Genomic DNA, 26,403 nt, shown 5'->3' with positions numbered 1-26,403 from the left:
ACTTATAAAAATTATTAAGTAATATCAAATTTTCTTTCAAAAGTGTACGCATATATAGAAAATTTACCACTGTATTTAAATGCAACAAAGAAACAAAATAATAAAAAGAAACAAAATAATAAACTATATATATATTTTTTTTTTTTTAAAAACATTTAATAGATGCTTATTTGAATTATTAAAGTGTTCTGGAACTATATTTGTACATAAAAGAAAAAAAATCAAATTCAAATTGTAAAACAAGGTTACATTAAGTAAACACATTATTTATTTATATATTTATTAACACAAAGCGGAAGTACTTGGTTTCTTTCAGTTTTCAGTACACGACACGCATTGAGCAGAAACAGGATCTTGAGATAAATGCTCTTTAAAGATCCCGAACAAACCGAACTGGGTATTTTTTATTTATTTTTTATTTTTTTTACAAAAGAACATGCTACGTAATTCTTTATAACAGGTAAAAAAAAAAAAAAAAAACCTTACGTACCCTTTTGGAAATGTCGAAAAACGTTTAGAAAATTATATACACTAAATGACCAGTCGTTTAGGTACACAATCCAATGGCTGGTCCTATAGCAAGGGACCCAGGTGAGAGAATTAGTATTTGAAAATAGGACGATAACCAGTTCTCTGTATTGTGACTCCTTCCCCTTTAGTGGAATTTCAGTGCTATTTAATGTAGGACCCGGGTGCACTGCACGAATCTAATGGCAAGAAATAGCTCCTTTAGCCTTCTTAATAGACTCAAGTAGGATTGCCATATCAAACGGAAACCCCTCCTGGTAAAGCTATGAAACTATAAAGTACAAAAAATGACCCTTCTTTTCACGTTATCTATATAGCAGGGATTTTTTATTTATTTTTTATATAAAATAATTCAGAGAATGGTGGTGTTACATTCATTAATTCCAATAATTTAATTTAACAAAATAACTGAAGATAATTTCAATGGAAAAAAACAAATATTTTACTTTTCATACAGAATTATTTATTATTTTTTTAAATTTTGTAGAGTAAAACTGACAAGTTATAGCCTCTAAGGTTTTCTTGAATCTTCAAATATATAAAAATAAATAAACAAAGCACAATTTCTAAACTTTTTTGTTTACGAGGAAGAGATCAATGTCTGTTATTAGCAGAAAATTACGAAGCACTTATACCAAAAAAAGAGATAAACAGATACATTTAAAAAAATAATAAAAGTAACTTTGTCAGGAGTGGGATTCGAACCCACGCCCACATACGTGGAGCAGAATTCACATCACCTGTTCTACAGTGAAATTTCAATAACTTGAGTCTGGCGCCTTAGACCGCTCGGCCACCCTGACATTACTGTCATGCTTTCCTATTATATTTATTTATGAGATAAGAATTAAAGTTCATTTTCTTTTTCTTTTTTTTTTTTTTTTTCGTTACTTTTGTCACAGTTAAACTTTTCAGCTTTGACAAAAGCACTGATTGTGTAACTACAAAAAAAAATCAAAGTATTTTTAAGAAAGAATTTGGAGAGCAGCAGAGGACTGAAAAAAAACAAAAAAAAAAAAACCTGCTTTTTATAGAACTGTTTCAAAAGCGAAACCGGCCTTAGAAATTGCACCACTCTATAGAGGGACTCCAACGCGGACGTCTCCAAACGAGCGAGAACTGACAAAGTCACCCTCCTACTCCAGGAATCATTTCGAACCATCCGAATCAAGTGACATGTATATACTCCTGCTGGAAGTATCCATTAACACTTGGATAAACTGTAAGCAAAAAAGGAATGCACCTAGTTACCATGGGCTCCGTTGTATGACTGGGCCCATTATTACACAACGAAATAATCAAATTCACCACACCATTATTTATTGTTTTAATAGAAACCTGTTACCTAACACTCCTCATAACTCATCGTAATATCTTATCTGACTCTCTGCGTATGTAATCTGTGAATGGTCCCATATGCCCTTGGTTACAAATCAGAACTGTTAAATCCAGTGGCGTAGCCAGGATTTAACACAGGGGGTACAATGGCGTGGGGGGGTACAATGTACTTGCTGACCCTACCCTAGCTATGCCACTGGTTAAATCTGAGGCTGTTTGTCCCATGGCCTGCGTTGGCTCTAGAACCCGCATTCTTAAAATATCCCTCTTAGGTAGGGTTACCATCCCTGGATCATAAGAAAAGACTAAAGAGTACAGTACAGATCAGGTGATCAGGGAATGGGAGAGTGGGAGGGGCAGTAATTTCAAATAAAAATGTAGAACGTAATTTTTATTAGCGAAAATATTAAATTTTTATTAGTATCACAAAAATCAAATTATATCACAAATTAAAGTAGGTAACTATCTACATTGCAAATGCTTTTGTAATAAACGACTATCAAAGAGGTCAATAATTAGAGCATTAACAAAATCTGTAATATAAATATAAAGTTGAATGAATATTTTGCGTTACTTAGAACTTCGGCTAACATTTTTTGGTTCTTCATACAATAATTTTAAAATTGTAAGCAATCAAATTCTTTGAAATTAAAATGAACCATTAAAATTTTTTTCACGGAGTCGACAGCCAATCTATTTCTTTCATCAGTCCATTGAGCATTCATCATGCTAAAGATGAATGCTCACACTTATGGTCAATGGGAGACTGATTGAAAAAATCAACAGTTATGTCTATTTAGGAAGAGAAAATAATGACAAAGGAGATGATTCAACTGAAACGAAAAGAAGGGCTGAAATTGCAAGATCGGTATTTTGAAAATGAAAGGTGTTTTATGCAATCTGCAGTTGGATCTAAATCTTCAACTAAGAGTACTAGAGTGCTCGATCTGGTCCACACTACTCTACGGTTGTGAGACTTGGACATTAAAAAAAAAAGCAACAATTAATAAACTGGGGACATTCGAGATGTACATGTATAGAAGAATATTATGAATTCCATGGAGAGTTATTATTATTATTATTATTATTATTATAGCTATATGGTGCAAGGAAGCCTGAGGCTTATGCTGCACCAGACAAAAAAAAAAAACAAAATTCCCGAGTTACATTGAGAGAGAGAGAAGTAGAAAGGAATCACCAAGAAAGAGAAGAATGATGATATCCAGCTCAGGACCCTGGGTGTGCCAAGCCCATACTCACCAGAGTTAAAGTTAGAAATGTGGAAGTGTTGAGATCAGTCAGCACAGAAAGAAATTTCTGTTTCTAATTAAGAAACGAAAAACTTCTCTCTTTTTTTTGGTAATATTGTGAGACATGCAATAGACGAAAGGAGCAATATTTACAGCAAATGAAATGCAATTGAAAGCAAAAAAATTTATGCTTTATCCCTTACAGTAAATGCATTAGTCTGGTGGTGTGCCATGTGGCCCAAGTGGGCCATGACACCATTTGGACCACATTATTACACAATGAAATAATTCAACTGACCACACCATTCATTATTTCTTGTTTTAATGAAAACACTGTCACCTAACTGCTAATAACGCATCGTAATATTTTATCTGATTCTCCTGTTTCTCCTCTGTGGAGAAACAGAGGAGAAACAGGACGTAATCTGTGAATGGTCTCATATGCCCTCGGTTACGAATCTCAAATCAGAACTCTTAAATTTGAATCTGTGTCCCGTAGCTTATGTTGGCTCGAGATCCCACGATCTTGAAATATCCTTCTTAGGTCCTTGTAGATTTAAGTGTGTATTGAAAATGGGACTGAAATTTTGGGGCAACAGATTTCATAATTTGGCCTGGGGCCTTGCTATAAAGGGTGTACCATCAACAAAAAATAATTATAATTATTATCTTTGATCTCTAAAAGTTTGCAGACACACACACACTCTCACATTCTGTTGGGAACGATGTCTCAAAGTGGACTCTACGCATATTTAAAAACCAAAGGTCAGATATTTGAAGAAATATTTCTTACCATTTATAGTAAGCGGCATGAACGAGAGAAAGGTCATATTCCAATTTGACATCTGTAACTGGAAACCGATATCGAAATGTAACATTCACGAATATGAATGTTGATTTGTTGAATATATTTGATTTATGTGCAATTAAGAAATTTGTGGCCAGTTACATTAATAATATTAATTTCTCTGTATGAAGTGAAAATGGAAAAAATGTACATAAGATTGAAACTGTTAAAAAAAAAAAAAAAAAATCGTAGCTAAAATTGAGCGTGGTTTAAACTACAGTTATGGGTCCAGCACGCTCCCATTTAGCCACTCTCCTATATGGGTATAATATCTATGATTAATAGAAATCAAACTCGAATAATAATGGTTTACTTCGAAACAATTTGAAATTATAATGTCACAGAGGATTAGTTTTTACACATATGAGAAATCGGTGCTGAAGCTAACGAAAAGAACCAGATAGCAGAGCGTGGTTTCGATCCACGGACCTCTGGGTTATGGGCCCAGCACGCTTCCACTGCGCCACTCTGCTACATTTCTATAAGATCTTTTATTAAGACAAATGCAATCCTACGATACTATCATGCTTAAATGTAAGATTTACTGTATTTTGGGGGAGCCGGGGCACGAATACCATGAAGGTATTCATCGTATTCGTGCCCCTATGCAGAATGAATTACTGTGAAAAACAATTTTCCTTCTGCCTGAGATCGGCTAACTACCTGTCCGATTAAAGGAGTTTTTAGAAATTCCTCCAGTGTATAATTGAAATTGAACCCATAAACGAGTGAAACAGCTGAAACTATTATACTTTCAGGCATACAGCTTCATGCAGAATGGTCCAATCTGAAGGATCCATTCAATGCACTTATATAAAGAAAACAATGCATACTCCCATCCTGGTTTATAACTGTATTTGGTATTTATTCACCAAAGCAGCATCTGTATTGGACATAGTGAACTTTTCAGGCGGTGCAATTGGTTTCCGCACAAAAACCGCACTTAGTGGCACTGTGCAGATCAAGACTCTGCAAAGCCAGATAGGAATTAATTATGTTGGGTACCGTAAGTTATGCGTTGGTGTGTTGTTTGTGTTGTTCATCTGGCTTCATAATTATTGGGAAGTGCGATCACCAAGGAAGACACCTCCCAGCATCCGTCCAGGGCACAATGAACTACACCAGAAGAGGATAAGAACGTCTGACGAGGCTGGTTCCTGGCAGAGCCAGGAGAAGCCCCAAATGAAGAGAAAAATGTCCAAGAGACATGTCCCTGAGGCGAGTAGGAGCTAGGAAAACCTGTAGTATGGAGGAGTAAGAGTAGTAAGAAGTAGGGTGGGGAGGGGTAAGAGAGTAATGTCGTGGATGGCACTGACTGGGAGGAAAGAATGAAATAAACTATTTTTTTAGCATAAAGGATAAAATTGTGGAGAGCAATTGCCGCCAATAGTTTTAAAGAGGTTGCAGAAATTCAGGTGTCCCTTTTTCTTCTTCTTCTTAGAATTTATTCCGTTATTACAACGGTTCTCCTCAACCTAACATCGAAATTCAGGGGAGTCTCAATGATTTACAGAGCTATGATGGTGGTAGCTTGCTACCGGTAGAGCCTCCCAAGCCAGAAAGGTTTGTAGCTAGAGACCAGACGAAAAAAGATACCCTGGTCCTCCAGGTTAGAAATTGATGCAATGGGTGAGCTCCCCATTCATCATAAAACATCCTTTCAATGCTAAAAGACCTAACCGAAAATTTAGGTGTTCTTCGCCCGGAAAAGCGCCCCCCCCACGGGCCAAGTATCAATTAAAAAACGGATACGATGTGGGCAAGGATTCATTTAGGTGCAAATGAGAAATTGGCGATGGCTTTCTACTAATACTTCCATGTTTTTCCATATGTTTTTTTTTTTTTTTCTTGGATAATAACTTTATGATCGAAATCACCTGAATCACGTTTTACATGTTTATTCTCTATTATTTAAATATTTGATTATATCTTAGCATAATTTCAAACTTTCAGTTACTTACGTAGTCGAACAAAGTACATGAAATGAAATTAATTATGCATAAAAATTGGAAATGACAGAAAAAAATACCGTACATGTTCTTGCTTTAAAAAAAATCTTGAAAATTGATGAAATCCCTTAATCGATTATCATGACAATGTTTGCACTTTTTTTCTTGAACTTGACTTAGAGATTTAAAATATTAACTAAATATTCCTATATATATATGTATATAGCACCTTTGTAGAAAAGCTATTCATTTCTAAATTTCATATTCCAATAAATATTATGATATATATATATATTTTTTTTGTTCTTTCATATATATATATATATATATATAAGTTAATTGAGAGAATAAGAATACAAAATGAGCTACAAAACGGGGATTGGAACTACGGAAAACATGGAAAAATAAAAAATAATAATTAGTATTAATTGCTGAAAATCTCATGATTTTTAATGTCTTCATCAAGGGTCAACCATCGAAATCACAGGAAAGACCGCAAGAAGTAGGGCATCTGTTTCTGACATGAAATATATGATGGCATGCGGCAGTAGCGGCAAAGAAAATTTCAATTTCTTATAAATTCAATATATATAAATTGAATAATAGCATAAATTTATAGCATAAATAGTGAAATCAAAAGATTCTCAGTACGAAAATAGCTGATGGAAACGTCTCTTCTATGCAATTAAGTCAATAAAGTTTGTTTGTTTTTTTCTTAGTGGTTTTACATATTTCTTCCCTTAGGCCGTTTTATGAAGCGGCTAAAGGATTTCTCAGTTGCAGTGGCCCTCTAGCATAGATGCGATTCCTAAGGGTATATAGTGCTCTTCCATTACAGCTGTATTTGAAGGAATGGCAACAGCGACTTCCTCCTCTTTTGTTTCAATTTTTTTGTTTCCAAGACCAGTACATAAAAACAGTTTTCCATGACTTGGGTCTTAACATCAGTTTTGTGGGATGTGAAATTATCTTGCAGGATACTTACCTTACCCTTTCGCATAACTATGTCTTTGTTGAATTCTATGAGCCACTCTTCAAGAGATTATCTAGGAGCTGCAGTTGGACAAGTATTTCACTGGTATTTACTGCAATCCACGCTGGCATATTGGATTAGCTGATTTACTGATGATTTACCAAAATGGAACATGACCTTTCTCTCTTTAGAAATTCCTCCAAAACTGAATCCATACCTCTAAAAACGAGTGAAAACTGATGATTCCAAGAAGCTTGCTCTAGCCCTCAAAATTTAGAAATTTTAAAAAAAGCTGCTTGTTAAAAAACTTAATTTGATAAAATGTAACAGATTATTTAAATCGGACTCACCCTTAGAATGCTATTCGAACGATCTTAAGAAATCAGTAGCAGAGTGGCGCAGTGGAAGCGTGCTGGGCCCATAACCCAGAGGTCCGTGGATCGAAACCACGCTCTGCTATTTCATTTTTGAGTTGAGGGTTGTCAGCAGTACCATTTATACTGATATTACCATTTAAATTATTTGTTTCTGTACTTATTTTGAGACACTGAGAATGACATTTACTTTCTGCAGGTATTTTTTTATACAAATAAAAAGAGATTAAAATAAAAATAACTTATTTCCTATTTGCGTGTAATTGAATTACCCTTCCTTCTCCTCCTCCTTCCCAAAATAAAAGGTAAATCTTTGGTGCTTGCATGAGAGTATCCTAGTATTGCTTTTTTTATTGGACCAAGTATTTCTGCGCCCCGAACACGAAGATTTTACCGCGCAATTTTACTGAGGATATATATATTTCTTACCTCATTCTTCTGCTTTTTGGCGCCCCTTAAAGAATGGCGCCTCGGGAGAGAGCCCTACTATCCCGTAACTTAATCCGGCATTGTTGATCATGAAAGTTTTGGAAGCAGACGGATACTTTATCCAGGAGGAGGATGACTTTATCATTCTCGCTCATTTGGGGAAGTCTGGGTTAGTGTCCCTTTATACAGTGGCGTAATTTCTAAGGCCCTTTGTTGGTTTTGCTGTTGATACGGTTCTATGAAAAGCAAGCTTTATTATTATTATTATTAATGTTTAAAACAACAAAAAAAAAAACTTTAATTCTTACTCTCATAAATAAATGCAAAAGGAAAGACTAAAAATAATGTCAGGGTGGCCGAGTGGTCTAAAGCGCCAGACTCAAGGTTGTTTACCTTCAACTATCTGATAGTTAATGTGAATTCTGGTCCACGTATGCGGGCGTGGGTTCGAATCCCACTCATGACATAATATTTTATTTACTATTATCATCATTTTTAATGATCGCTTTATTCATTTTTAGTTAGCCAATCTATTGTACATGTCTCAAAATTATAAAAAGAAAAATGTTCCCTTGGAAGGAAAATTTAAAAAAAAATAAAGAAACTCGGAGAGGACACAATTTGAATGGGGAACGATCAATAAATGGGATTCATGTATGGCTCCTTTACCGTTAGCAATCACAACCATAATTTTTTAAAAATAAAATCAAGTTGGTACAGGGGTAGTCCCAGGCAGAGGCTGAAAAGGCTATAGAGCCCCTCCCCCTTATCAACAAAATTATTTTTACAGCTGCCTGATGATTAAAGTTTAATGAATCCCCAAAACACTCACTCCCACCTCTTTAGAAAATTCTGCGACGGCTCTCGTTCGTTTATACAGGGTGTCTCAAAAATATTGGTACAAACGTTTAGGGGAGGTAGGTAACATCTAAAGGAATGCGAATCGCATAGGAACCAGGAAACGTCATGGGAAAGTAGTAGCAGGGGCACAAGAAGCAGAATGACACAAGACAGTAATTAGTGGCGAACATTTATTTGACATAATATTAACAATGGAGTACGAGATGTATGCATTTAATGATATTACAACAGATGCTCGAAGGTTCCACCATGAGACGCGATGCATGCGTCACACCGACGCAGCTTGGATTGGCGGACACGGTAGAACACACCTGGAGTTTCTTTGACAGTAGCAGCAGCGCAGACGAGTCTCTCCACAAGATCGATTTCCGTCTCCACAGGCGATTCATACACGATAGATTTGAGGCCCCCACAGAAAGAAATCAAGACTCGATAAATCAGGTGAGCGTGGGGCAACGGGTCCACCACGGCCAATCCATCGACGCCCAAAACCCCTGTTCAAATGGTCACGAACACACCTTCCATAATGGGCAGGCGCCCCGTCATATTGAAACCAAATGTTGCGTCTCACATTTGCTGGAACATCGTCAAGTAACCCTGGTACAACTTGTTCAAGAATGGTCCGATATTTAGCGGAGTTCATGCGGGATGGTAACAGGTATGGGCCGACTAAGCAGCCACCGACCATACCTGCCCACACATTTATTCGATCGCATTTCTTCTTCTTCCTCTCCTACTGTCACTTTCCTACACCTTTTTGTTTTCCTTTCCTAAGTCTAATAGGGATAACACACTGTTTTATCCCATACCATTTTTCAAACGGTATCGTCTGGGTGGTAGTATCCGCCGAGCATAAGTGACATTAGTCTTTTCCACTGGTGAAGCGTTACTTATTCAAAGCAGTGCAATACCTCTACCACTCGTTGTGAAGGTACTCACAATATGATATACAATTAAAACGATACCATGCATCGATTTGGACAGTCCACTATGAGCAAAACATGGTGAAAAAGCACTGTCCCGTTCAATAAGCATAATATTGTATATCCCAAGTTACTGATGAGCCTAAAAACCACCAACAATAACTGCATGGGCCAATATCCCTGCAGATGGCTTTTGCCACGCAATGGAATTCGTGCCCCAACCCAACCAAAAATTTGTAAATCTTTCGTTTATGATTCTGGTATCGTAGTATTGCATTTCCCTTAATGAAAGCTGTTGGATACATGTAGCAGAGTGGCGCAGTGGAAGCGTGCTGGGGCCATAACCCAGAGATCCGTGGATCGAAACCACGCTCTGCTATATGTGATTTTTTTTTTTTTTTTCTTTCAGTTTCAGTTGACGGTTACCAGTAGTATCTTATACTGGCTAATTGTTTTCCTGTAGGTACATATATTTAGTTGTTCTATGTTTTTAATACTTCATTAATTAGTTGTTCTTCGATTTGCTGTTTTTTGAAGATGTTTCCCACAAGCATAGACATTAATACCAAGCAATACATACACTGTATCTGTTTCCACGTAGGTAATCATAGATCGATTTATAAGAAATGTTAATACGACAAAGAGATTCAACCAGAGAAGATGTCAACGAAGCCCTATTTCGTGTTGCACACAAACCTCTTAGCATTTTAATTCCCAGGGCACCCCTCGAAAAAGCACATACTTTCGCTAAGAAACTGGATGTACATGGTAAAAAGCAAAGTCATGACAAGGAAGTAGAGGAGTCTTGGCTACGTAATGCTTGACCTGGCCACCATGAGCACTACAAAGCAGAGGATATCTATAATTATGATGGGGTCTATTGCCATGCCTCCCAGTGGTCTCGTGTTAGCAAATGAATTACCATCTGGATCCAAGGTAAGAAAAGTAAGAATAACAGCCCTCGTTGCGTACAAATGGACGGGAACAGATAATAGAAAGCTGCTCATCATTTGTAAATCAGCCAATGTGGATTGCAGTCAACAGCAGTGAAATATGTTTCCAATTGCAGAGCATGGATAGCCTCTTAAAAGAATGGCTCATAGAATTCAAAAAAGTCATGGCTATGCGAAAGCGTAAGGTACGGATCCTGCTAGATAATTTCTCATCCCTCAAAACTAAAGTGACCAGAGGTCCGGATTAAGCCTGACAGTCTCGGATTTCAGTCGTTTGCCCCGCATTGAAAACTGTCCCAGAAAATGTTCCGGATTATACATGTAGCCTCCATATAATGCAAATCATTTGCGTTATGTTTGCCAGGAACGAACGGTACAACGGACAGAGTTTTTTCGTTGGTAAATAAGCCGTCGAAGTCAAAAAAAAAAAAAAAAAAAAAACGCAGCTGACCGTAGAAACGCTGAAACCAATACTTCAAGTTAAAAGTACAATTTTGCTAATTCTAGTGAAGAATTTTACGAAGAAATAGCAAATAATGAAGAATTATTAAGAAAAATTCACTCGGCAGAAAAATATATTTTAATTATACTATTTCATTTCTCTTGTTTTTATTGTTAAAAGAAGTATGTATTGTTATTATTATTATTACTCTTTTATATTATTTCTCCCTGATGGGCGGTTCCACCTCGTGATGGATATTGCTACCAAGTACACAGGGTGGTTGTTGTTATGTATAGTGTTACTGATGGTCTAGGAACTCCCTGACTATCCTACAGGTGTTCAGGATTGTGACTTTCTGGAGTTCCTTGTAGGTGTTTGCTAGGAGACCTATTGCTGCTAGGCTGTTATGTGCGGTCTTTGGCACAATACCTGTGGTTGACACAATGATCTGGATGATCGTTACTTGTTGCATATGCCACATCTCTTTGATCTCCTGTCTTAGGTTCGCGTACTTCCTGATTTTTTCCCCATGGCTTTTCTGCAGGTTGCCAGTGTTGGGTACCGCTATGTCAATCAGACAGGTAGCCTTTTCCTTCTTGTCCACAACGGTTATGTCCAGTCTATTGTGCGGGACTGTTCTATCCGTTTTTATGGCGCAGTCCCAGTACAGCTTGTGGGTTGGGGTCTCTAGTACTGCCTGGGGTTTGTACATGTACTTATAGTAACGCTTTCTTCGATCAACTGGTATTTCCTTGCTAGCTTCTGATGTATTCTTCCTCCGATCCTGGCTACCTGTATATAGGCTATATTTGTTTTTTTTTTTAAGATATTTTATTTTATAAGTTTAGTTCAAAGAAGTCAATGTATTGAATTTATATTTTGTATGTGAATATTTTTTATATTTAAAAAATATGTGTACATTGTTTCTGGGGGCGTTCCCATTCCCCCAGATGTACCCTTTATAGAGTGGTGCAATTTCTAAGGCCCTTTGCTGGTTTCGATTTTGAAACGATTCTATAAAAGGCACTTTTATAATGTTTAAAACTACTGAGGTATGAAAACAAAATAAAACTTTTAATTCTTACTCTCATAAATAAATGCAATAGAAAAGGAATACCGCAATGTCAGGGTGGCCGAGCGGTCTAAGGCGCCAGACTCAAGGTTAACTGTACCTTCAACTATCTGATAGTTGATGTGAATTCTGGTCCACGTATGTGGGCGTGGGTTCGAATCCCACTCCTGACATAATATTTTTTTACTATTATCATCATTTATAATGATCACTTTATTACTTTTTTTGCTCTAGGTGTTTTCTAATTTTATATTAATAACAGATTTATTTTCGATTGTCAGATTGGTATTCCACGTCTTTTCAAATTGTTTTTCAAATTTTCCTTCTTTTGTATTACATGACAATTAAAAATGATGTTTTAATTGTATAAATGATAATTATAATAAACAATACAGCAAAATACAGTATTTTATGTGATTTTTGTCAGTTATAAAAATTTTTAAACTTTTGAAAAACAATGAATAAAAATAAATAAAATTTATATTAATTGATTGTTTTAAAAATTTATTTTTAAAAGAGTCAATAAATTATATATTTCCCAAGATTATAAAAAGAAAAATGTTCCGTTGGAAGCAAAACTTTATCAAAATAAATAAACTCGGAGAGGACACAGTTTGAATGGGGAATCATTAACAGTTGGATAAACTGTGAGCAAAAAAGGAATGCACCTAGTTACCATGGGCTGCGTTGTATGACTGGGCCCATTATCACACAACGAAATAATCAAATTCACCACACCATTATTTATTGTTTTAATAGAAACCTGTTATCTAACACTCCTCATAACGCATCGTAATATCTTATCTGACTCTTCTGCGTATGTAATCTGTGAATGGTTCCATTTTTTCCTATGTGCCTTTGGTTACAAATCAGAACTGTTAAATCCAGTGGCGTAGCCAGGATTTTTTTCCAGCAGATATATTCACAAAAAAAAGGCGCCATTTGCCAAAAGCTAAAAAGCGCCACACAATACCAGATTTCGGCGTGGGGGATACAATGTACTTGCTGACCCTACCCTGGCTACGCTACTGGTTAAATCTGAGGCTGTTTGTCCCATGGCCTGCGTTGGCTCTAGAACCCGCATTCTTGAAATATCCCTCTTAGGTAGGGTTACCATCCCTGGATCATAAGAAAAGAGTACAGTACAGATCATGTGATCAGGGAATAGGCGAGTGGGAGGGGCAGTAATTTCAAATAAAAAATGTAGAACGTAATTTTTATTAGCGAAAATATAAAATTTTCATTAGTATCACAAAAATCAAATTATATCACAAATTAAAGTAGGTAACTATCTACATTGCAAATGCTTTTGCAATAAACAACTATCAAAGAGGTCAATAATTAGAGCATTAACAAAATCTGTAATATAAATATAAAGTTGAATGGATATTTTGCGTTACTTCGAACTTCGGCTAACATTTTTTGGTTCTTCATACAATAATTGTAAAATTGTAAGCAATCAAATTCTTTGAAATTAAAATGAACCATTAAAAATTTTTTCACGGAGTCGACAGCCAATCTATTTCTTTCATCAGCCCATTGAGCATTCATCATGCTAAAGATGAATGCTCACACTTATGGTCAATGGAAGACTGATTGAAAAAATCAACAGTTATATCTATTTAGGAAGAGAAATTAATGACAAAGGAGATGATTCAACTGAAACGAAAAGAAGGGTTGAAATTGCAAGATCGGTATTTTGAAAATGAAAGGTGTTTTATGCAATCTGCAGTTGGATCTAAATCTTCAACTAAGAGTAATAGAGTGCTCCATCTGGTCCACACTACTCTACGGTTGTGAGACTTGGGCATTAAAAAAAAGCAACAATTAAGAAATTGTGGACATTCGAGATGTACATGTGTAGAAGAATATTATGAATTCCATGGAGAGCTAAAGTTACAAATGTGGAAGTGTTGAGATCAGTCAGCACAGAAAGAAATTTCTGTTTCTAATTAAGAAACGAAAAACTTCTCTCTTTTTTTGGTTATATTGTGAGACATGCAATAAACGAAAGGAGCAATATTTACAGCAAATGAAATGCAATTGAAAGCAAAAAACTTTATGCTTTATCCCTTACAGTAAATGCATTAGTCTGGTGGTGTTCCATGTGGCCCAAGTGGGCCATGGCACCACTTGGACCACATTATTACACAATGAAATAATTCAACTGACCACACCATTCATTATTTCTTGTTTTAATGAAAACACTGTCACCTAACTGCTAATAACGCATCGTAATATTTTATCTGATTCTCCTGTTTCTCCTCTGTACGTAATCTGTGAATGGTCTCATATGCCCTCGGTAACGAATCTCAAATCAGAACTCTTAAATTTGAATCTGTGTCCCGTAGCTTATGTTGGCTCGAGATCCCACGATCTTGAAATATCCTTCTTAGGTCCTTGTAGATTTAAGTGTGTATTGAAAATGGGACTGAAATTTTGGGGTAACAGATTTCATAATTTGGCCTGGGGCTTTGCTATAAAGGGTGTACCATCAACAAAAAATAATTATAATTATTATCTTTGATCTCTAAAAGTTTGCAGACACACACACACACACACACTCGCACATTCTGTTGGGAACGATGTCTCAAAGTGGACTCTACGCATTTTTAAAAACCAAAGGTCAGATATTTGAAGAAATATTTCTTACCATTTATAGTAAGCGGCATGAACGAGAGAAAGGTCATATTCCAATTTGGCATCTGGAACTGGAAACCGATATCGAAATGTGACATTCACGAATATGTATGTTGATTTGTTGAATAAATTTGATTTATGTGCAGTTAAGAAATTAGTGGCCAGTTACATTAATAATATTAATTTCTCTGTATGAAGTGAAAATGGAAAAAATGTACATAAGATTGAAACTTAAAAAAAAAAAAAAAAAAAAATCGTACCTAAAATTGAGCTTGGTTTAAACTACAGTTATGGGTCCAGCACGCTCCCATTTAGCCACTCTCCTAATGGGTATAATTCCTTCGATTAATAGTAATCAAACTCGAGTAATAATGGTTTACTTCGAAACAATTTGAAATTATAATGGCAGAGAGGATCAGTTTTTGTGCGTATGAGAAATCGGTGATGAAGCTAACAAAAAGAACCAGAATAGCAGAGCGTGGTTTCGATCCACGGACCTCTGGGTTATGGACCCAGCACGCTTCCACTGCGCCACTCTGCTACATTTCTTTAAGATCTTTTATTAAGACAAATGCAATCCTACGATACTATCATGCTTAAATGTAAGATTTACTGTATTTTGGGGGAGCCGGGGCACGAATACCATGAAGGTATTCATCGCATTCGTGCCCCTATGCGGAATGATTTACTGTGAAAAACAATATTCCCTCTGCCTGAGATCGGCTAACTACCTGTCCGATTAAAGAGGTTTTTAGAAATTCCTCCAGTGTATAATTGAAATTGAACCTATAAACGAGTGAAAACAGCTGAAACTATTATACTTTCAGGAATACAGCTTCATGCAGAATGGATCCATTCCGAAGGATCCGCACTTAGTGGCACTGTGAAGATGCAAGACTCTGCAAAGCCAGATAGGAATGGTACCGTGAGTTATGCGTTGGTGTGTTGTTTGTGTTGTTCATCTGGCTTCTTAATTATTGGGAGGTGCGATCACCAAGGAAGACACCTCCCAGAATCTGTCCACAGCACAATGAACTACACCAGAAGAGGATAAGAACGTCTGACGAGGCTGGCCCCTGGCAGAGCCAGGAGAAGTCCCAAATGAAGAGAAAAATGTTCAAGAGACATGTCCCTGAGGCGAGTAGGAGCTTGGAAAACCTGTAGTAGGGAGGAGTAAGAGTAGTAAGAAGTAGGGTGGGGAGGGATAAGAGAGTAATGTCGTGGATGGCATTGACTGGGAGGAAAGAATGAAATAAACTATTTTTTTAGCATAAAGGATAAAATTATGGAGAGCAATTGCCGCCAATAGTTTTAAAGAGGTTGCAGAAATTCAGGTGTTCCTTCTTCTTCTTCTTCTTAGAATTTATTCCGTTAGTACAACGGTTCTCCTCAACCTAACATCGAAATTCAGGGGAGTCTCAATGATTTACAGAGCTATGATGGTGGTAGCTTGCTACCGGTAGAGCCTCCCAAGCCAGAAAGGTTTGTAGCTAGAGACCAGACGAAAAAAGATACCCTGGTCCTCCAGGTTCGAAATTGATGCAATGGGTGAGCTCCCTATTCATCATAAAACATCCTTTCAATGCTAAAAGACCTCAGAGAAAATTCAGGTGTTCCTCGGCCGGAAAAGCGTCCCCCGGGGCCAAGTATCAATTAAAAAACAGATACGATGTGGGCAAGGATTCATTTAGGTGCAAATGAGAAATTGGCGATGGCTTTCTACTAATACTTCCATGTTTTTCCATATATATATTTTTTTTGTTCTTGGATAATAACTTTATGATCGAAATCACCTGAATCACGTTTTACATGTTTATTCTCTGACTATTATTTAAATATTTGATTATATCTTAGCATAATTTCAAACTTTCAGTTACTTACGTAGTGGAACAAAGTACACGAAATGAAATTGATTATGCATAAAAATTGAAAATGACAGAAGAAAAATTCATTTTCTTGTTTTAAAAAAAATCTTGAAAATTGAGGAAATCCCTTAATCGATTATCATGACAATGTTTATACATTTTTTTTTGAACTTGACTTAGAGAATTAAAATATTAACTAAATATTCCTATATATATATATATATATATATATATATATATATATATATATATAGCACCTTTATAGAAAAGCTATTCATTTCTAAATTTCATATTCCAATAAATATCATGCCATGTGTATCTAATGTTTTTTTTTTTTTTTTTTTGTTTTTTCATATATATATATATATATATATATATAAGTTAATTGAGAGAATGAGAATACAAAATGAGCTACAAAACGGGTATTGGAACTGCGGAAAACATGGAAAAATAAAAAAATAATAAATAGTATTAATTGCTGAAAATCTCATGATTTGAATATCTTCATCAAGGGTCAACCATCGAAATCACAGGAAAGACCGCAAGAAGTAGGGTATCTGTTTCTGACATGAAATATATGCTGGCATGCGGCAAAAAAAATTTCAATTTCTTATAAATTCAATATATATAAATTGAATAATAGCATAAATTTATAGCATAAATAGTGAAATCAAAAGATTCTCAGTACGAAAATAGCTAATGGAAACGTCTCTTCTATGCAATTAAGTAAATAAAGTTTTTTTTTTTTTTTCTTAGTGGTTTTACATATTTCTTCTCTTAGGCCGTTTTATGAAGCGGCCAAAGGATTTCTCAGTTGCAGTGGTCCTCTAGCATAAATGCGATTCCTAAGGGTATATAGAGCTTCCATTACAGCTGTATTTGAAGGAATGGCAACAGCGACTTTTTCCTCTTTTGTTTCAATTTTCTTGTTTCCAACACCAGTACACAAAAACAGTTTTCCATGACTTGGGTCTTAACATCAGCTTTGTGGGATGTGAAATTATCTTGCAGGATACATACCTTACCCTTTCGCATAACTATGTCTTTGTTGAATTCTTTGAGCCACTCTTCAAGAGATTATCTAGGAGCTGCAGTTGGACACGTATTTCACTGGTATTTACTGCAATCCACGCTGGCATATTGGATTGGCTGATTTACTGATGATTTACCAAAATGGAATATGACCTTTCTCTCTTTAGAAATTCCTCCAAAACTCAACCCATACCTCTAAAGACGAGTGAAAACTGACGTATCCAAGAAGCTTGCTCTAGCCCTCAAAATTTGGAAATTTTAACTTGCTTGTTAAAAAACTTAATTTGATAAAATGTAACAGATTATTTAAATCGGAGTCACCCTTAGAATGCTATTCGAACGATCTTAAGAAATTGGCAGCAGAGTGGCGCAGTGGAAGCATGCTGGGCCCATAACCCAGAGGTCCGTTGATCGAAACCACACTCTGCTATTTCATTTTGAGTTGAGGGTTGTCAGCAGTACCATTTATACTGATATTATCATTTAAATTATTTGTTTCTGTATTTATTTTGAGACACTGAGAATGACATTTACTTTCTGCAGTTATTCTTTTACAAATAAAAAGAGATTAAAATAAAAATAACTTATTTCCTATTTGCGTGTAATTCAACTACCCCTCCTCCTTCCCAAAACAGAAGGTAAATCTTTCGTGTTTGCATGAGAGTATCCTAGTATTGCTTTTTTTTATTGGACCAAGTATTTTTGCGCCCCGAACACGAAGATTTTACCGCGCACTTTTACTGATGATATATATATTTCTTACCTCATTCTTCTGCTTTTTGGCGCCCCTTAAAGAATGGCGCCTCGGGAAAGAGCCCTACTATCGCGTACCTTAATCCGGCATTGTTGATCATGAAGGTTTTGGAAGCAGACGGATACTTCCAGGAGGAGGATAACTTTATCATTCTTTCTCGCTCATTTGGAGAAGTCTGGGTTAGTGTCCCTTTATACAGTGGTGTGATTTCTAAGGCCCTTTGTTGGTTTTGCTGTTGATACGGTTCTATTAAAAGCAAGCTTTATTATTATTAATATTTAAAACTACTGAGGTTTGAAAAAAAAAAAAAAAAAAAAAACTTTAATTCATAATCTTAATCTCATAAATAAATGCAATAGGGAAGCTTGATAGTAATGTCAGGGTGGCCGAGCGGTCTAAGGTGCCAGACTCAAGGTTGTCTACCTTCAACTATCTGATAGTTGATGTGAATTCTGGTCCAAGTATGTGGGCGTGGATTCGAATCCTACTCCTGACATAATATTTTATTTACTATTATCATCATTATTTAATAATCGCTTTATTTATTTTTAGTTAGCCAATCAATAAATTGTACATGTCTCAAAATTATAAGAAGAAAAATGTGCCCTTGGAAGGAAAACTTTAAAAAAATAAACAAACTCGGAGAGGACACAATTTGAATGGGGAACGAGGAACGATCAATAAGATGGGATTCATGTATGGGTCCTTGACCGTTAACAACCACAGTTTTTTTTTAAATAAAATCAAGTTGGTACAAGGGTAGTCCCAGGCAGAGGCTGAAAGGGCTATAGAGCCCCTCCCCCTTATCAACAAAGTTATTTTTACAGCTGCCTGATGATTAAAGTTTAATGAATCCCCAAAACACTCACCCCCACCTCTTTAGAAAATTCTGCGACGGCTCTCGTTCGTTTATACAGGGTGTCTCAAAAATATTGGTACAAACGTTTAGGGAAGGTAGGTAACATCTAAAGGAATGCGAATCGCATAGGAACCCGTAACTGGAAACGTCACAGGAAAATGTTCCCTTAGAAGGAAAATTTAAAAAAATAAACAAACTCGGAGAGGACACAATTTGAATGGGCAACGATCAATATATGGGATTCATGGATGGGTTCTTGACCGTTAGCAATCACAACCACAATTTTTTTTTTTTTTTTTTTAATAAAATCAAGTTGGTACAGGGGTAGTCCCAGTCAGAGGCTGAAAGGGCTATAGAGCTCCTCCCCCTTATCAACAAAATTATTTTTATAGCTGCATGATGATTAAAGTTTAATGATTCCCCAAAACACTCACTCCCACTCTTTAGAAAATTCTGCGACGGCTCTCGTTCGTTTATACTTATAAACGGGCAGAGGGGGGGGGGGGTAATCAAAATGGATAATTTTACAAAACAGAACGGTTATTGATAAAATATCCAAGTTTAAATAATTGAGTATTCAGTCAATCAGAGAGGTAGTTAGCCAATCTCAGGCAGAGGGAATATTGTTTTTCCCTGTAAGTAATTCCGGGTTTCTGCACAACATGCAAATCGTCCTGTGAACACACATTTAGGACGTAATACTCAAAAGCTCAATGCGATTATTTTGCATGAAGCATGGGACGTTTATACTATTACAAACCATCAGTGATCTCTCATATTGGGGACTTATACTTCATAACTGGGTCGTCACTATTGCAACACCTGCCCACCCACGGATGAGAAGCCAATCAGCTTCGAAATGGTGTCGCCTGGGGGAGAGGTCTTTATGGGACTCTCGTTATCGCGAATAGGTAACAACAGTTTACCCTAATGAGGAAGCGTTGCCTATTCGGGGAATTTATGAGTGGCTTGGTTCAGTGAGTGAGTGAGTGTGAGGAGTAACTGTCCCTTCTCTCTTTCGACCGCATTTCTTCTTCTTCCTCTCCTACTGTCACTTTCCTAAACCTTTTTGCTTTCCTAAGTCTAATAGGGATAACACAATGTTTTATCCCATAACATTTTTCAAACGGTACCCTCTGGGTGGTAGTATCCGCCGAGCATAAGTAACATTAGTCTTCTCCACTGGTGAAGCGTTACTTATTCAAAGCAGTGCAATACCTCTACCACTCGTTGTGAAGGTATTCACAATATGATATACAATTAAAACGATACCAATCATCGATTTGGACAGTCCACTACGAGCAAAACGTGGTGAAAAGGCACTGACCCGGTCAATAACAAAGCATAATACTGTATATCCTAAGTTACTGATGAGCCTAAAAACCACCAACAACAATAACTGCATGGGCCAATATCCCTGCAGATGGCTTTTGCCACGCAATGGAATTCGTGCCACAACACAACCAAAAATAAGTAAATCTTTCTTTTATGATTCTGGTATCGTAAATTGCATATCCCTTAAAGAGAGCTGCTGGACACGTTTAGCAGAGTGGCGCAGTGGAAGCGTGCTGGGCCCATAACCCAGAGGTCCGTGGATCGAAACCACGCTCTGCTATTAGTGATTTTTTTTTTTTTTCTTCAGTTTGAGTTGACCGTTACCACTAGTATCTTGTACTAGCTAATTGTTTTCCTATAGGTACATATATATATATATATATATAGTTCTATGATTTTAATACTTCATTAATTACTTGTTCTTCGATTTGCTGTTTTTTGAAGATGTTTCCCACAAGCAATACATACACTGTATCTATGTTTCCACGTAGGCAATCATAGATAGATTTATAAGAAATGTTAATCCGAGAAAGAAACGACAAAGAGATTCAACCAGAGAAGATGTCAACTAAGCCTTATTTCGTGTTGTACACAAACCTCTTAACATTTCAATTCCCAGGCCAACCCTCGAAAAAGCACATACTTTAGCTAAGAAACTGGATGTTCAAGGAACGTTTAATCAATAATGGATTCATTTGCTTTTTACCATGTAATTCAAAAAATTACATGGTAAAAAGCAAAGTCATGACAAGGAAGTAGCGGAGTCTTGGCTACGTAATGCTTGACCTGACCACCATATGAGCACTACAAAGCAGAGGATATCTATAATTATGATGGGGTCTATTGCCATGCCTCCCAGTGGTCTCGTGTTAGCAAATGAATTACCATCTGGATCCAAGGTAAGAAAAGTAAGAATAACAGCCCCGTTGCGTACAAATGGACGGGAACAGATAATAGAAAGCTGCTCATCATTTGTAAATCAGCCAATGTGGATTGCAGTCAACAGCAGTGAAATATGCTTCCAATTGCAGAGCATGGATAAACTCTGAAAAGAGTGGCTCATAGAATTCAAAAAAGTCATGGTTATGCGAAAGCGTAAGGTGCGGATCCTGCTAGATAATTTTTCATCCCTTAAAACTAAAGTGACCAGAGGTCCGGATTAAGCCTGAGAATCTCGGATTTCAGTCGTTTGCCCCGCATTGAAAACTGTCCCAGAAAATGTCCTGGATTGGACATGTAGCTTCCATATAATGCAAATCATTTGCATTATGTTTGTCAGGAACCAACGGTACAACGGAAAGAGTTTTTTCGTTGGTAAATAAGCCGTCGAAGTCAAAAAAAAAAAAAAAAACAGCTGACCGTAGAAATGCTGAAACCAATACTTCAAGTTAAAAGTACAATTTTGCTAATTCTAGTGAAGAATTTTACGAAGAAATAGCAAATAATGAAGAATTATTAAGAAAAATTCACTCGGCAGAAAAATATATTTTAATTATACTATTTCATTTCTCTTGTTTTTATTGTTAAAAGAAGTATGTATTGTTATTATTATTATTACTCTTTTATATTATTTCTCCCTGATGGGGGGTTCCACCTCGTGATGGATATTGCTACCAAGTACACAGGGTGGTTGTTGTTATGTATAGTGTTACTGATGGTCTAGGAACTCCCTGACTATCCTACAGGTGTTCAGGATTGTGACTTTCTGGAGTTCCTTGTAGGTGTTTGCTAGGAGACCTATTGCTGCGAGGCTGTTATGCGCGGTTTTGGCACAATACCTGTGGTTGACACAATGAGCTGGATGGTCGTTACTTTTTGCATATGTAACATCTCTTTGATCTCCTGTCTTAGGTTGATGTACTTCCTGATTTTTTCCCCATGGGTTTTCTGCAGGTTGCCAGTGTTGGGTAAAGCTATGTCAATCAGATAGATAGCCTTTTCCTTCTTGTCCACAACGGTTATGTCCAGTCTGTTGTGCGGGACTTTCTATCCGTTTTTATGGCGCAGTCCCAGTACAGCTTGTGGGTTGGGGTCTCTCTAGTACTGCCTGGGAGTTGTACATGTACTTGTAGTAACACTTTCTTCGATCAACTGGTATTTCCTTGCTAGCTACTGATGTATTCTTCCTCCGATCCTGGCTACCTGTATATATAGGCTATATTTTTTTTTTTTTTTTAAGATATTTTATTTTATAAGTTTAGTTCAAAGAAGTCAATGTATTGAATTTATATTTTGTATGTGAATATTTTTTATATTTAAAAAAACTTTAAAAAATATGTGTGTACATTATTTCTGGGGGTTTCCCAATCCCCCAGATGTACCCTTTATGGAGTGGTGCAATTTCTAAGGCCCTTTGCTTGTTTCGCTTTTGAAACTATTCTAAAAAAAGGCACTTTTTTAATGTTTAAAACTACTGAGGTTTGAAAACAAAATAAAACTTTTAATTCTTACTCTCATAAATAAATGCAATAGAAGAACGTAAGAGCAATGTCAGGGTGGTCGAGCGGTCTAAGGCGCCAGACTCAAGGTTGTCTACACCTTCAACTATCTGACAGTTGTTGTGAATTCTGGTCCACGTATGTGGGCGTGGGTTCGAATCCCACTTCTGACATAACATGTTTTTACTACAATGATCATTTTATTATTTTTTTTTGCTCTAGATGTTTTGTAATTTTATATTAATAATAGATTTATTTTCGATTGTCAGATTGGTATTCCACGTGTTTTCAAATTGTTTTTCAAATTTTCCTTCTTTTGTACTACATGACAATTAAAAATTATGTTTTAATTGTATAAATGATAATTATAATAAACAATAATGCAAAATAGAGTATTTTATGTGATTTTTGTTAGTTATAAAATTTTTTTAAAACTTTTGAAAAAAAATGAATAAAAATAAATAAAATTTATATTAATTGATTGTTTTAAAAATTTATTTTAAAAAGAGTCAATAAATAATATATTTCCCAAGATTATAAAAAGAAAAATGTTCCGATGAAAGCAAAGCTTTATCAAAATAAATAAACTCGGAGAGCATTAGCATTAGCATTAGCATTAGTAGAGGCATTTGATGCAAGAAAGCAAGCTTATGCAGCATCAGCCAAAAAAAAAAAAAAAAAAAGTAACATAAATAAATAAAAATAACCACTTCCACTTCACCCCTCTGTTCGTTCGAAATACCTGTCCAGCTGAGCCTTAAACTTATTTAGGCTATCAACTTCCACGACAAGGGATGGAAGTCTGTTCCACCCACCAACCACCCGCTGGCTAAAGGCAAATTTCCGCACGTCTATCCTACATCTGTCTTTCCTCAATTTGAATTTATGCCCTCTCAGGTGATTATTCTGAGCAAGAGGAAAAATCCCATCAGCATTGAGCATGCTCAAACCATTCAAGGCTTTATACACCTCTATCAGATCACCTCGCTGGTGCCTAGTCTCCAGACACTGTAATTTGCAAAACTTAAGCCTTTCTTCGTAAGAGCACCCCTTTGTTCCATTCACTAATCTTGTTGCCCTTCTCTGTACTCGTTCCAGCAGCTCTACATCCTTCTTGAAATGAGGCCTCCAGACCTGTATACAGTACTCTAGGTGTGGCCTGACCATTGCCTTATACAAGGGAATAATCACTTCCTTATCCCTGCTAGAAAAATTCCTATATATCATTGACAATACACCATGAGCTACTCTTGCAGCCCGTCTGCACTGCTCAGAGAACTTCATATCTGCCTGCACAACCACCCCCAGGTCCCTTTCATTCTCTACCACTGTCAGTGTAGTACCACAGAGTTGATACGTTGCTCTGGGGTTGCTGTTTCCCATATGTAGTACTTTACATTTGTCAATGTTAAAGAGGACACAGTTTGAATGGGGAACCATTAACAGTTGGATAAACTGTGAGCAAAAAAGGAATGCACCTAGTTACCATGGGCTCCGTTTTATGATTGGGCCCATTATTACACAACGAAATAATCAAATTCACCACACTATTATTTATTGTTTTCATAGAACTCTGTTACTTAACACTCCTCATAACGCATCGTAATATCTTATCTGACTCTTCTGCGTATGTAATCTGTGAATGGTCCAATGTGCCTTTGGTTACAAATCAGAACTGTTAAATCCAGTGGCGTAGCCAGGATTTTTTTCCAGCAGATATATTCACAAAAAAAAAGGCGCCATTTGCCAAAAGCTGAAAAGCGCCACACAATACCAGATTTCGGCGTGGGGGGTACAATGTACTTGCTGACCCTACCCTGGCTACGCCACTGGTTAAATCTGAAGCTGTTTGTCCCATGGCCTGCGTTGGCTCTAGAACCCGCATTCTTGAAATATCCCTCTTAGGTAGGGTTACCATCCCTGGATCATGAGAAAAGAGTACAGTACAGATCAGGTGATCAGGGAATGGGCGAGTGGGAGGGGCAGTAATTTCAAATAAAAAATGTAGAACGTAATTTTTATGAGCGAAAATATTAAATTTTTATTAGTATCACAAAAATCAAATTATATCACAAATTAAAGTAGGTAACTATCTACATTGCAAATGCTTTTGCAATAAACAGCTATCAAAGAGGTCAATAATTAGAGCATTAACAAAATCTGTAATATAAATATAAAGTTGAATGAATATTTTGCGTTACTTCGAACTTCGGCTAACATTTTTTGGTTCTTCATACAATAATTGTAAAATTGTAAGCAATCAAATTCTTTGAAATTAAAATGAACCATTAAAAATTTTTTCACGGAGTCGACAGCCAATCTATTTCTTTCATCAGCCCATTGAGCATTCATCATGCTAAAGATGAATGCTCACACTTATGGTCAATGGAAGACTGATTGAAAAAATCAACAGTTATATCTATTTAGGAAGAGAAATTAATGACAAAGGAGATGATTCAACTGAAACGAAAAGAAGGGTTGAAATTGCAAGATCGGTATTTTGAAAATGAAAGGTGTTTTATGCAATCTGCAGTTGGATCTAAATCTTCAACTAAGAGTAATAGAGTGCTCCATCTGGTCCACACTACTCTACGGTTGTGAGACTTGGGCATTAAAAAAAAGCAACAATTAAGAAATTGTGGACATTCGAGATGTACATGTGTAGAAGAATATTATGAATTCCATGGAGAGCTAAAGTTACAAATGTGGAAGTGTTGAGATCAGTCAGCACAGAAAGAAATTTCTGTTTCTAATTAAGAAACGAAAAACTTCTCTCTTTTTTTGGTTATATTGTGAGACATGCAATAAACGAAAGGAGCAATATTTACAGCAAATGAAATGCAATTGAAAGCAAAAAACTTTATGCTTTATCCCTTACAGTAAATGCATTAGTCTGGTGGTGTTCCATGTGGCCCATGTGGGCCATGGCACCACTTGGACCACATTATTACACAATGAAATAATTCAACTGACCACACCATTCATTATTTCTTGTTTTAATGAAAACACTGTCACCTAACTGCTAATAACGCATCATAATATTTTATCTGATTCTCCTGTTTCTCCTCTGTACGTAATCTGTGAATGGTCTCATATGCCCTCGGTTACGAATCACAAATCAGAACTCTTAAATTTGAATCTGTGTCCCGTGGCTTTTGTCGGCTCGAGATCCCACGATCTTGAAATATCCTTCTTAGGTCCTTGTAGATCTAAGTGTGTATTGAAAATGGGACTGATATTTTGGGGTAACAGATTTCATCATTTGGCCTGGGGCCTTGCTATAAAGGGTGTACCATCAACAAAAAATAATTATAATTATTATCTTTGATCTCTAAAAGTTTGCACACACACACACACACACACACACACACACACTCGCACATTCTGTTGGGAACGATGTCTCAAAGTGGACTCTACGCATTTTTAAAAACCAAAGGTCAGATATTTGAAGAAATATTTCTTACCATTCATAGTAAGCGGCATGAACGAGAGAAAGGTCATATTCCAATTTGGCATCTGGAACTGGAAACCGATATCGAAA

General features: G+C 36.3%; 4 non-coding genes across 4 annotated transcripts; 3 read left to right on the top strand and 1 right to left on the bottom strand.

Moving 5' to 3' along the window:
• Positions 1–1,212: 1,212 nt before the first annotated feature.
• Positions 1,213–1,331, bottom strand: TRNAL-CAA (transfer RNA leucine (anticodon CAA)). Its single transcript has 2 exons — positions 1,294–1,331; positions 1,213–1,258 (listed from the first exon to the last, which is right to left on the bottom strand). It is a non-coding gene; the product is annotated as a tRNA-Leu (tRNA).
• Positions 1,332–8,034: 6,703 nt separating this feature from the next.
• On the top strand, positions 8,035–8,154 carry TRNAL-CAA (transfer RNA leucine (anticodon CAA)). Its single transcript has 2 exons — positions 8,035–8,072; positions 8,109–8,154. It is a non-coding gene; the product is annotated as a tRNA-Leu (tRNA).
• Positions 8,155–11,990: 3,836 nt separating this feature from the next.
• Positions 11,991–12,112, top strand: TRNAL-CAA (transfer RNA leucine (anticodon CAA)). The gene is made up of 2 exons: positions 11,991–12,028; positions 12,067–12,112. It is a non-coding gene; the product is annotated as a tRNA-Leu (tRNA).
• Positions 12,113–22,913: 10,801 nt separating this feature from the next.
• On the top strand, positions 22,914–23,035 carry TRNAL-CAA (transfer RNA leucine (anticodon CAA)). Its single transcript has 2 exons — positions 22,914–22,951; positions 22,990–23,035. It is a non-coding gene; the product is annotated as a tRNA-Leu (tRNA).
• Positions 23,036–26,403: the final 3,368 nt, after the last annotated feature.

The sequence above is a fragment of the Mastigoproctus giganteus genome, chromosome 11 (assembly GCF_048544385.1).
Source record: "Mastigoproctus giganteus isolate SK-2022 chromosome 11, ASM4854438v1, whole genome shotgun sequence".
NCBI lineage: Eukaryota > Metazoa > Arthropoda > Arachnida > Uropygi > Thelyphonidae > Mastigoproctus > Mastigoproctus giganteus.
Note: the sequence above shows the minus strand (reverse complement) of the source record. Positions and strands in the feature narration are given on the sequence as shown.